This window comes from Balaenoptera borealis (assembly GCF_965194805.1).
Source record: "Balaenoptera borealis genome assembly, chromosome: 18".
Lineage (NCBI taxonomy): Eukaryota > Metazoa > Chordata > Mammalia > Artiodactyla > Balaenopteridae > Balaenoptera > Balaenoptera borealis.
In genome coordinates this window covers 10,673,788-10,686,664 of record NC_138877.1, presented here as the reverse complement: position 1 = coordinate 10,686,664, position 12,877 = coordinate 10,673,788, and the positions used below count along the sequence as shown (strand labels likewise).

At 39.8% G+C, this 12,877-nt stretch overlaps 1 protein-coding gene across 9 annotated transcripts in view; it reads left to right on the top strand.

The window, feature by feature from the left end:
• Positions 1 to 12,877, top strand: part of STARD13 (StAR related lipid transfer domain containing 13) — a 391,062-nt gene that overhangs the window by 291,253 nt on the left and 86,932 nt on the right. The window lies entirely within an intron of this gene.

Sequence of the window (12,877 nt, the reverse complement as noted above, 5' to 3'; positions counted from 1 at the left end):
CATCTTACAAATCAGAGCATTTTAGAGTGCTAAAAAAGACCTCATTTTATTGGTGAGAAGATTGGATCAGGGAGGTTAAAGTGTTGTGGCCAAGGTCACACAGCTAGCTGGTCACCTTGATCATTTTATTTGGCATCTCTTGACTCTCCTTTGGAGCAAAAACTTGTTCCATGAAAGTCTTTGATTTCTATAGGCTCTCTCTCTCTCTCTCTCTTTTTTTTTTTTCCTAATTTCCTGAATATATACTTTTTTTCCAAAAAAAATTTAAAAGGCAAATTTTATAAACCCCTGGAAACAACAATAGATGGACTATGAGTAAGCAAACAGTTTTTTCAAATTAAATTCAAGACCGTCAGACTTACTTAGCTTCCATCCGATAAACAGTGGTGGGCCAATCGCCAAAGCTTCCCAAAGGAAAGGACACTTAAAAAGTTGAAAATCATGTATATAGTTTTTTGTTTTTTTTTAACGTGGCTTCATTTTAGTAACTATTTATGTCATAAGTTATTCAAATAAATATACCTTGTAAATTGCAAAATTCCAAAGTCTTTTTGAGTATAATAATACATTGGAGTAACACTGTGTTTGTTTGTTTGTTTGTTTTGAATGCTTGGATTTTTTAGAAGAGTATGATTTATATTGAGCACATTGAGAAATGAGTGCGATATTGCAACTGCATCCTCTATTTTTGGTCTCTTATGGTGGTGGTGCTAAGAGCCACAGGCTTAAAAACATTTGGGGTTTTGCTCTCGTGCCTATCTCAGTAAATCTTTAAAATGTTTGTCAAATAAAACAAGTTCAGGGCAAAATGAAGCCCAAACAGGCATCCCTTAGCCCCAATGAACTTTAGCCAAATATTTGCTCATAGGTGAAATGTGAACTTACTGGGTGATCGCAGGGTACCTAGTACAGTGAAAAGCTTGTTTTATCCCAGAGGGGGTTGGGAAGCTAAATATTAAAATAACATAAATCTAGAGTTAGATTTGGCATCATCATTTTTGCAGTAGTATTTAAAGTGATTTACAGTGGGTTGAAGTTGAAAAAGAGGTGAGACTTAAGGTGGTCATTTTAGTCAATGACCGTCATTGAATTCCTGCTCGAAATCCAGAATACCGAGGACAGGACAAAAACAGGGAGCAAAGGGTGCAGAGAACCGTTCTATAGATGGGAGAGGAATTGAGCCAAGCAAAAAAATGGTACTTAGAAAGATAAAGTTGAGAACGGTGTCAGCATTTCTGACTTGAGAAATAGCTATGAACTGGGCACTATCCATAATAAGGGCACCAATATACAGTAGGAAAGACAAACAGCAGGCTCTCTCCTTGTTAGAAGGAGGCTTGTATACAGCAGCCAGGTAATCAGATACCAGTGTCCTGGAGTACTAGTGCTAGACTGGCCATCCACGTGCCAGCCAGAGGACTGTGTTTGTTTGGGTAATTTGAAAGGATGGCTTATAGCTGGAGTTCCTTCCTTTCTGTCTTCCTCCCTTCCTTCTTTTCTCCCTCCCTCCTCCCTTGCTTCTTTTTTTATAACTAAAAATCAGTTATATCTAGCCATTAAATATTAGTGTTAAAAGTTAAAGCCACTTTGGAGATTCCAACCAAATTATAAATGTACCTGCTATCACCTCTTGTGAATATACTAAGGAATTTTTAAAATCTTGATTTGTAACTCTTCCTTATGATTTCTATGAGGCATCAAGCTATTTCTGATGTTAATTTTTAAACAACAAAAAGAAAGGAAATGAAACATGTTTGAATGACAAAAAAGAAACATAAATACAAGGTGTGGAATCATTGGCATCTCCTGGACAGGCCCTAAGCATCTGTCCTAGTATCTAGTCACAATTAGTCTAAAAAGGAAACACCAAATGTCACTTCATAGTCTTGAACCTAGAAATCAAGTTTAGCCTGAAAATAAATACAAATATGTAAGGGATTTATGGGTTTTGTTATTAAGGCAAAGGATCTTACCATGTGTCACTTTCACGGACTCACGGACTAGTCTGATGGGGGCAAGAAATTTCTTTATGGAGAGAACATGGAGCCAGGAAACCTTCCCCCAGTCAGCATCCCCTCATTAAAGTCTGGATAACCCCAAACTGCTTTTTAAATGCATTTGATTCTCTAAAACTGAGGAGTAGTGAAATAAATCTGTTCAGTCAACTGAGATTGGGTTTATTTTCGGGGTGGGGGGAGTAGGTCGAGGAGAAGGGGCAGAATTGAATCCTTTTCAGAAGAAACTGTTTCACAATCTATCTTAGTTTGTGGTACGTATTGAAAGTTGGATGCTTTGCATGAAAACAAAAATGGACATAAAAGACAAAAGAGTTTTTGAGTGATATTTAGAGTGAAGTTGATTATGTGTGTGTAGGAGCAAAGCACCCCCAGAAACCTTTCTCAGAATTAACTTTTTGTGTGCATTTTGATTTTTCATGTGTATACTCTTATGACTCATTCAACATTCATTATTCCATAAACACTGGCCAGATACCTGCTCTTTTCCAGGCATAAGGGGATACTCTTTTCCAATCATGGGGGATTCAATGTCAAATAAGGCAGAGGTTCCTGTCCTCAAAGTGTTACAGTCTCAACCAACTAAAATTATGTTTCCTGTTCACATTGAGGACACTCTGCACCAGACATAGGCCAACTGAGGCTCTCCTGACTCAACATGAAGCTTCCAAGGTCTCCTGGGCACTGGCACATCCACTGGTGGATGGAGAAGGACAGGGGGCGGTAGATCACATGGCAGGTACACCCACGTGCCTTTGTCCAGACCTCCTTCACGTGGCCTACCTCCAAGGGAGGCTGGGAATCATAGTCCTCCCATGTGTTTGTTAAATACTTAGCTTATGTCTGCCGTAATATTATTTTAAAATTCTTAATTTAAAAAAACTTTATCATAGTAAAAATATCCTTTTAATAAAAAACTGACCTAGAAAGCTGACTCATATACTACGTCCAGTTTATTAATATTAATGACAAATAAGGAGGTGGTTCTCAATAAAATGGATGCCTGTACAACCACTTATTTTTAAGCAGGTCTCAGATTTGCCCCATCAGACTTTTCATAGATGTGAGGTTGATGAATTTGCTTTTTATTTCTTTTACCCTCCATCCTTCCTGAAGTTGCGCGTAAGCAGGAGAACGGTGAAGAATGGAATCAGGATTCTGGAGGTAAATCAAGCAGTAAAAAATGCACAACTCAGGTCATTACTGTGATGACGATCATTTATCTCCTGAAAAAACAAGAGTCGGCAGTGCTCAGCAGCGCACTCTAACACGGATGGAGAGGGGCTCCTGCCTGCCTTCCAGGCAGCCCTCTCCCTCCCAGCCCTTCTCATTGCATGCCCCCAACCCCCACTCACCCCCCAGTTGGAGGCTGTTACAGAACGGGAAGTTCAGCCACAAGTTTAAAGGACAGGAAGTGATTCATGATTCCCCCAGGGGTCAGGTGAGTGGGTAGTGAGGGAAGGCTGGGAGAGAGAATTCCAGATAGAAGAGTAGCCCAAATGGCAGAGTGACCAGGGCTGGAATTTCAGAAATGACAATGACATCAGCATTAGGGATACTCCCCCACTTTCCCAGATGAGCCTCTCGAAGCACTGCTGTGAATTGTTTCCCTTCTATTTTCACAGCATGATTGGAAACAAAGAGGTATCAATATGAAGCCTAAAATGAATGATTGTAAATCCTTGGAGCAGAGTTTCATAGGATGTTTCTGGCAGAATTTATTGGTAATTTAGGGCTGACTGGGTTTTGCTACTAGAAACCATTATGCCAAAGAGAATTTTAAAACCTAGAATTTGGTAAACCTAAGAGGTATGGATGGATTTGTTTTTGTTTTTGCTTTTTTTTGCTGTTTGGGGACTATTAACCTCAAATTTGCTAATACCATTATTGTGTTATAAAATAAGTGACATTATGGAATATGTAATTAACAAGGTACCGTTTAGACTCTAAATAGAAACCACACTTGACAAAGAGGAGAAGCATAGAACTTAAAGCAGTTATGAACATGAACCCGTTAGTACCTACAGGATATATGAGGGTACTTTTTGTACCAAGAAGGAGGAAGTCTTTTAGAAACATCATCTTTGCTACTTGTTGTCAACTGTGGAATATTTTTAAACTGTATTTATGTTCTTTTTTAAAAATTATTTATTTATTTATTTATGGCTGTGTTGGGTCTTCGTTTCTGTGCGAGGGCTCTCTCTAGTTGTGGCAAGCGGGGACCACTCTTCATCGCGGTGCGCGGGCCTCTCACTATCGCGGCCTCTCTTGTTGCGGAGCACAGGCTCCAGACACGCAGGCTCAGTAGTTGTGGCTCACAGGCCCAGTTGCTCCGCGGCATGTGGGATCTTCCCAGACCAGGGCTTGAACCCGTGTCCCCTGCATTAGCAGGCAAATTCTCAACCACTGCACCACCAGGGAAGCCCTGTATTTATGTTCTTTAAGGACAAATAAAAGATTTGGAAGTTTCAAGAAAAAGATTAACCATTGGAATTGTAACTCTTGTGCTCTTCCTTCATGAGTAGAGAGTTCTGTTCGCCACTAAAAGACTGTTGATAATGTGAGTAAGTGGAACATACTCCACCTTAAATTTTGTTCTGTTTAGGGGTTTGATTCATAAGAAAGCATGTGGTTCTTTCTGTTCCAAATGCAATTCTGTCTCCCTGTCACTGTACTTGGAGGCTGTGATGCAAATCCCTGGTGTTCCTTTTTTAATGTGAATGAAAACAGTGGGGAAAGGAAGTGTGGAGGTTTGGAATCTTTGCTGATGCTTCACAGGTCACCGGGGAGCAGTGAGGTTCTTCCTCTCTGTCCGTGGCCGGAAGCATGAGAGAGGACTTCATTTACTCCTCGCTCTAAATTTCTTGAGCCTCTGTGCTGGAAGCTTCCTCAGTTCGTAACGCAAACATTAATCAAGCCCCTTTGGGGTGCCGGGCACTTTGCTGGCACAGGATATGCAAAGACCGGGCCTGTGGAGGGAAACAGAAAAGCAGAATAAACCAAAAATTCCAGTGCCAGGGTAAGTGCTGGGCCAGAGGTACACAGAGGGTGCCAAGGAGAGATGGGCAGAACCTTACTTACCTGTGTGGCAGGAAGCAGGTGGTCAGGAAGGACTTGGCAGAGAAGGTAAAAGTAGAGCTGAGAATTAAAGAAATAGAGGGGGAAGGAAGAATAAGGATTAGCTAGTCAGATCAAGTGGGAGAAAGTCATTCTAGATTTAGGAAAAGTACCTACAGGGAACAGAGGACGGGAGTGGCGGGAGGCTGCAGTTTTAAGGAGCTGGGAGTTAGTACTGCTGGCATCCAGGGCACGTGCCCAGTTGAGATGCAGAAGGACACGCCGGGGACCCACGCTGAGCTCAAGAATCGTATGCTGTTCTTGGAAGTTTGCATTTTACTTTGGAAGGATTTAAGAGTCCTGAAGGATATTGAGCAGCAGAGCGAGTGATCAAATTTGGGTTCTATCTCTGAAGTTATCTTTGAAGGACGTTGGTTGCGTTCCTTAATAAAATGCACAACTTGCCTTCAAAACATGAGATCTTCTTCTATTTTATAGAAATATATTTAAGAAGGTCTTTGTTTTCAAGCCAGCATCCTGTGTTGCTGAGCAGAGATTCTACCTCCATCCTGTGATCTAAGCTCAACCAACCGTCAGCTGTCCATTGCCTGTGTGTCTCTCAGTTCGTTCTAGTCAAACCCCTGGGTCCAGTAGTGTCATCCTGTCTCGAATGGAGTTGGCATTTGCCCAAACCCCACATTTTCTAGTGTTCAGGGAAGCTGTTATTAAAAAATAAGATAAATCTAATGATAAATCATCTCTCTAAAAGTGAAATTTCTCTTTTAAATTTACATTTGAGTCCCTTCATCCCCCCAGAATGTCCACGATGGTACATCTTGGAGCATCGGTTTTCTTAAAATATGAGGGAAAGCTTTTTGTAGTAAATAGGGGAGGGCATGTTTTATTCGTCCTCTACATAGGTGGAAATGTGAAATAAATTCATGGAGGACATCTGTTTATTGTCTTCTGCCATTTGAGTACGTCAGTGGGGAAATGTGAAAAGTACTCATTTCAGTTGATAATAAAAGCTCCAACTTTTAAGTGCCTGCTCTTTGTCAATTTACGTAATTCATTTTGTCCAACATTTGTAAACACAAAGTAAAGTCCAAAGCCTTGTGCCAGGGACCAGGATTGCAGCGGTACACAAAATACCCTTCCTTGTTCTGGAGTTTCTCTCACATCCTTCCAGCTGATCTGAAGAATATCCATAACATTATGCACATTTTCTGGATGAGGAAACGGAGACTTTGAGACGTAAAGAGGTTTGTTCAGGGACCCCCTACAGTAATCCCATACTCTATGCTGCTCTCCACTGCTACACTCTGGGGGCGTTTGATCTCAACTTGCTGTCTTCCTTCCCATATCTGTTCTGTCCTTTGCTTTATCCATTAAAGAATTTCATCCTTCCCCCCAGGTTACTTTCCTGTGTCTAGAGATGAACAAGGGCCAGTAATCATCACCATCATAATCAGTCACCAGCCATACCCATGTATGAGCTTGTCTTTCTGTTAGTTATTGACGGTAGCCATAACAGCTACAACCACCACAAATTGTACTGAGTCCCTACTGTTTACAAGTTCACTGTGCTCAGACTTTAAGTCTACTAAGAGATGACCATAATAATAGGTCAAATAACAATTCAGGATAGCCAGGGATCATGGAAGGGTAGAGACCATAAGTGTTAGAAGGGTTTAGGGAAGGCTCCCTGGAGTAGGTGTCCAACAAGCTACCTTTGCCAGGAAAGAGAAGCTTTAACTAAGAATAAAGGGGACCCAACTAAATCTAGTGCCCAAAAGAAGGTCACCTCAGTATATCACACATTTTCCCTCTGCTCCTGAGAACTAAAATAGTCATGGCTGGGTGTAGTTACATTTAAAGAGAGGGGATTGCTCGACTCCCATTTCTCTACTCTAGTGTGTAGAGAGGCATTATTCTACTCTGACTGGAAGCATACCCACTTCCCCAGGGGTGCCATCGTGGACTGACTGGATGATTCCCTTGGAGGAATGAATGGGGCAGCCTCGGGGAGTTGGGTATCCTCCAAGGCATATGCAGGGAGATCTCGGGTGGTCCAGACTAAACTAGGCTCAGATTTGCTCCTGAGGGGACCTAACCCTTTTTGCTCATCACCAGAACTACCCTCCTTCTCCCAGAGTCGTCTAGATTGGAAATGACTCTGGACCAAATCTGACTTCCCATTACTATTCCAAATCCACATCTGGAAGACCTCTAAGCTTCATGAGATTTCATGTCATTGATTTGTTATTGATTAAGACTGGGGCTGGCACTTAACCCATCCTCAGCTCCAGCAACAGTAGCAGCAGACTTAAATGAAATAGAACAGGAAGGTGTGAAAACCCAGCATGTGCCCCTCAGCCTCCTTCAGTCAAACCAGGAAAAAAGAAAGAAAGCAGGAGAGCTTTTTCAGGGGCCAGAGGTACCTTCGCCAAAGACCTTTGACCAGCAGTATGTGCAGGTCCTTTGCTGGGAATAAATAAAAGGAGCAGCAGTCCATTCTGATTTGGGATGAATGCAGAGCAATGTTGGTGAAAGATGGGTACCCAAGGGACACCTGGAACAGAAGCAGAGCTTCTCAGCTCTGCCACATTCAGCATATTTATTTAAGGAAGCTTGCATTGAACACGCACTGGGTTCAAGTGCTCTGCCAGGCACTAGAGGTGCAAAAAGTGAATCAGGCAACCTCTGCCCTTGAAACGCTTGTAGTCTAATGGAGAGACAGACGTATAACAAGAACATTTCAGTCTAACCTCGTAAGGACTATAATGTACAAAAGTCCAGAGAGAGACAAGCTAACCTGGGATTCAGTAAGTGATGTCTTAGCTGAATCTTGATAGAAGACAAATGAGTAAGTCAGGAGAAAAAGAAATAGGAAGAATGGGACAGACAAAGGAGAAGAAACAGCCCAAGGGCAAGCGTGGAACATGAAACAGCACCATGGGACTGACAAACTCCCTGCCGTTCCAGCACCTGGGCCCAAACTGGGCCATGAGCCCCTGGAAGTAGGCAGAGGCCAAGTGAGGGAGGACGCTGTGGGCCAGGGTAATGGGCTGGTACTTTGTTCTTTGGGTGACAGGGAGGCATGAACAAGTCCTAAGGAGAATGATCATACCTGTGTCTTAGGTCAGGAAGGCAAGAACTGAAGCAGGAGCACCTGTTAGGAGCACCTGTTAGGAGTCTGTTGCAGTAGTCTCAGGACATGATGATGCTTAAACTAAGGCAGAGAGAATGGAGGTGGGCCGATAGAAGTTGGAGAAATACATTTAAGAAGGAAACTAAGCAGGTCTTGGGGTTGAGTTTGTGAGAATATGAGGAATTCAGGAGAGGGAAGGAGTCTAGGAAGACCAGTTGTCAGACTCTTAGAACTGGACTCAGTTTATTCATTGATTTAACCAGATGCTTCTCATATAACAGAGTGTCATCTGAGGCAGTGTTCTTTTAACTGAGGGTAATGAAGTCAGCTAATGGGTATACCTAGCAATTTTTAATAGAAGAGAAGAGAACAGAAAAGGTCAGGTGGCATTGCATATATATAAAGAGTAATTATTGTTTTGTGAAACTTTGTTTCAGTCTCTGAGTATGAGTGCGTATGTACATGCTCACAACTGTTAGTAGTATATTTCTAAAGACTGTGGTCAAAACATTTGAAAGTCTTATGATATTCTTTTTCTATGCTCATGTCTGGTTATTCTCAAGTATGAATGAATATGTCCCAATCAGGTTTGTTGATCTTAAAAAGGGAGAGTGATTCCTTTGTGAAAAAACAGGAAAATCTTTTCACGCTCTTATTCTTCCAAGACTAAATCTTGCAGTAATCTCTGGCCTAGGAATTCCCAAGGATTCCATGCAGAGGGAAGGGAAAGGGATCGGGAGCCCGTAGAAGTGACTCTCCCAGTCCGTGCTGGGACCATGTCAAATGCCCTGCCCTTCAGAAAACATAGGCAACATTGAGATCTACAAAGACAGTACTGCCCAAGGATATAAAACCTTATTTTTTACAGGGTTTTACTGTTTGCAAAGTACATTCACAATACATGTTCCCATATTTACAACAGCCCTGTGACTTCAGAGGGAACTCACGTATCTGAAAAATGTTTTAGGTGTTTATTGGCCTGTAAATATTTAAAACTATAAATATTGAATATTTTCCTCTTAATATAGCCCTTCACTCTTTTAGTCAACATTCATTTGCAAAGCTCTGGGCTAAGAACTGGACATGCAAAGGTACAGTCTGTTTTCCAATCTGGTAATGTGTACCTGCAATATTATAATTTAAGAGGATACAAAAATCCACATATTTATTTAAGGATGCTTTCAGTTTTACCTGTGATATGTTTACAGAATATATGTGCACCTATATACGTGTGTGTGTGTGTGTGTGTGTGTGTGTGTGTGTGTGTGACAGAGAGAAAGAAATTATTTATCTCTCCAAGTTCCAAAGTCAAAAATTGATTGTCTACAGGGAACAAAGCAGGAAAAAGCTGGCCCTCTTTTAAGCCTCCAAGGGTGCATAAAGTTTTTGCTTTCTTGGGCTAAATGTGAGTACTTTAGTGGTAAAATAAGTGAATCGGAATTTGATGAAAGCTATGTAGCCTCAGCAAATAAAGTGCCTATATAATAATATTTGCATACAAAGAAGTTCCCAGGCCTAAGCTCTTTCTAAAAACCCTGGGTTAAGGACCTTTAATTTACACATTAGCCTAAACAAGACAGACTTTATCTCAATTAAAATGTGTGTGTGTGTGTGTGTGTGTGTGTGTGTGTGTGTGTGTGTGTGAATATGTACTCACTGTTCCTCGTTTTGGAAAAACAAAAGGTTCAAAGAGGATTGCTTTCTAAATTTTCTCTTCACCATTGGGTGTAATGTGAGCAGTCATGAAGCATTCATTATAATCATTTTAAGCATAAGAGCAAAGTATTTCTTTGCTTTTAGATGTAAATGGTTGAAGTATCTGAATGGTATTTGAACTATTCAATAGTTTCCCAGTTGCCTCCTCACAAAGCAGATCCCTGAAAACACACCTGGGATGTTTTGAATAGCGGGAATGACCTTGAGAGGAAGCCTATCCGGGAGACTCGTGATCTCTTGAGGCCAATGACCTTGGGCTCCACATTAACCCTCAACTTCTCCCAGTCGTCAATCCACAGGAAGCCCATATCCCTTGCTCAAGATTTACTTATTTGTTCAGTTGTTTTTTTTTTTTTTAACATGGAAAAATAATCTTCTGACAGCATTTCCCTTAATGAAGGCTACATGTCTGATACAGATTTCTTTCCCAGGCCTCTGATGTGTTTGGTATGTTTAAACATATCTTTGCCCTTGAGATCTTCACATACCAAGCACATGATTGCTAATATTTTACTTATTAACTGGTAAGCACATCATAAACTATAATCACAAGACTGTCTTCCCCAATCTGATGTTCATATCCTGAAAGTAGCAGCTGGTGGAGGCTCTTACTACCATTTTCAAAGTGTCATATTTCATTTATGATTCTTATTACATCTTGTTGAACAGCATTGTATGGTGCAAAGCATGGCTTCCTGTGATACAACATTATTTAACGGAAAGAGTCTAATGAAATCTAATATAGAATGAAAAAATGAATTGCCTGTTGGATTCTTCTCGTAAGAAGAATCTGTGTGAAGGGTGGGTATTTGGCCCCTAGGCCCTCCTGTAGGCATGCTGAAATTAATCCATCCAAGGTCAGGAGGTAATGAGGGGTGGAGTCAGTGCTTCTAACGCTGTAAGCCACGTTACCTCTTACATCCAGTCAGTCTGGTATGCCTTCAGATAAAGGAACGTTTTCTAAACAAATTGACAGCCTCTTTTAAAAAAGTTAATTCATAAAACTAAGTATGCGCATTCAACAAGAGAAGAAACTTGTTTTATTTAAGTAATAGGTATGCCATTAGTTAAGAGCAAAAGGAAATCAGAATGTACCTTCATTTTGAACTCTCCTTTAAGGCAAAACATTAACCCTGCACAAAAATAAAACTGTTTTGTCCTAAAGAGATTCACTCTTGGTGAATTTGCTAGTTTTCGAATTTGGGTCACATTTTGCACTTGATTATTTAAAAGGTTTTAGGAGTCTTGTAGACTCCAAATATTCATCTAGTCATGAAAACAAGTTGGGGAGTTTTTCTTTATTTAGTCTAGTTTATTTGTTTTGTTTTGTTTTTTAAGTGTAACCTTGAAACTGCAGCAACACCCGTTAGAAAATGCTAATTACATAAAGTTTTGAAATTCATCTTGGAAATTATCTAAATACATATGCAGGAGGTCAAAGACAAGCAGAACAGCTGTTACATAAAATCTCCACTTTCAAAATACCAAGAAGGAAGAGGTGGGAACATGGTCCAAGATCTAACCTCAACTTTGAACTTCCTGACTTGTGTTAGTTTAAGATATCCCTGTAGCATCATTTAAACATAGTTCTGGTGTATGAATAAACTTCCACTTGGAATTTCCTTTTCGAAGTCTGCTGAGAATATAAATCAAAACCATATGATATGCATCTTAATCCAGAATGTAAAATAATATGAGAAATATCAACCCAGAAGTACGTTTACCAGGATGCACATTCTGGCAAAATTCTTTATTTAGAATGAAAGCCTCCAGAGAACTGGATTTATTATTTTTAACCTATGATTGTGGAAGCCTAAACTGATAAAAGAAGGTGCTTTTTAAAATAATAGCAGTAGGAATGTTATTCAGCCAAGTAGAATGTTTGAGAAGGACATCTGTTGGCTTGGAAAGAGGTTCAAAATGCACTGTCAAGTGAAAAAGCAGATTGCAATTTTATTTAAAGATGATATAAAATAGGTAGTATACTTGGCTTAGATACATGTACACATCTTCATAATAAAAGAATGAGAGATTACGTATATGCCAACAAAATGTTACTCGATCTCCAGATGATAGAATGAAAGCGATTTTTCTTTCTTTTTTCCTTCTTTCTTTCTTTCAGGTGTTTCAAATCTTAGGTTTAGATTTTGATTCTCTTCTGTTTGATTTCATTTAAGAGGAAATTTTAAGTCGCTTTTATCTCTTATTCAACTCTGTTCTTAAGGGAAATAATCCTTTTATACCTGAATTCAGTGAGTATTTGGGCAAGCATATTAGTCAAGACCATCATTAATAAAAATTGTTATATGTGCAAAGCTAGTCAGGTAATTAAATTACATTTATATTGTACAAGAGTTAGAGTTGCCTGGACCCCCATTTAGAAGTAGTCATGTGTTTACATGACACATAGTTCTGCCATTTCCTACTATGTTCTTAAAATCTGGAGAGATCCAATTAAGATTTTGTATCAATAATTACTGAGGCCCAAAGAATTCTTTAAAATTAGAAGTTGTCTACTATCTACAAATTGAACTATTAGAAGATTTTAAAACTTTTATCATGTTTTAAACTTTTAAAACTTTTTTATAGTTTATATAACTTTTTAAAACCAATTTGATTGCATTCATGATATATTTATGGGGTGCTTTAGTTGACTTAATATCAGTAGGCCATGTGGTAGATAATAGTGTGACACAAATCAATAATGTATCACTGTGTTTGATGAAAAAGGGGTGTTCTAGCATACAGGTTGTTTTCCACCTCTTCAGTTGGGAGTTTAATCTCCCTCCACCTTAAATCAGATAAAGCTATTTCAACTACCTGTATTCATTTTAAATTGCTCTCTGTAAGGGATATATAATGTCAGTGTCTATTAATGATTTGCAAAATAGAAATCCCAATATTTAGAGAGCGAACCTGTAAGCTCAATGGTCTCTTT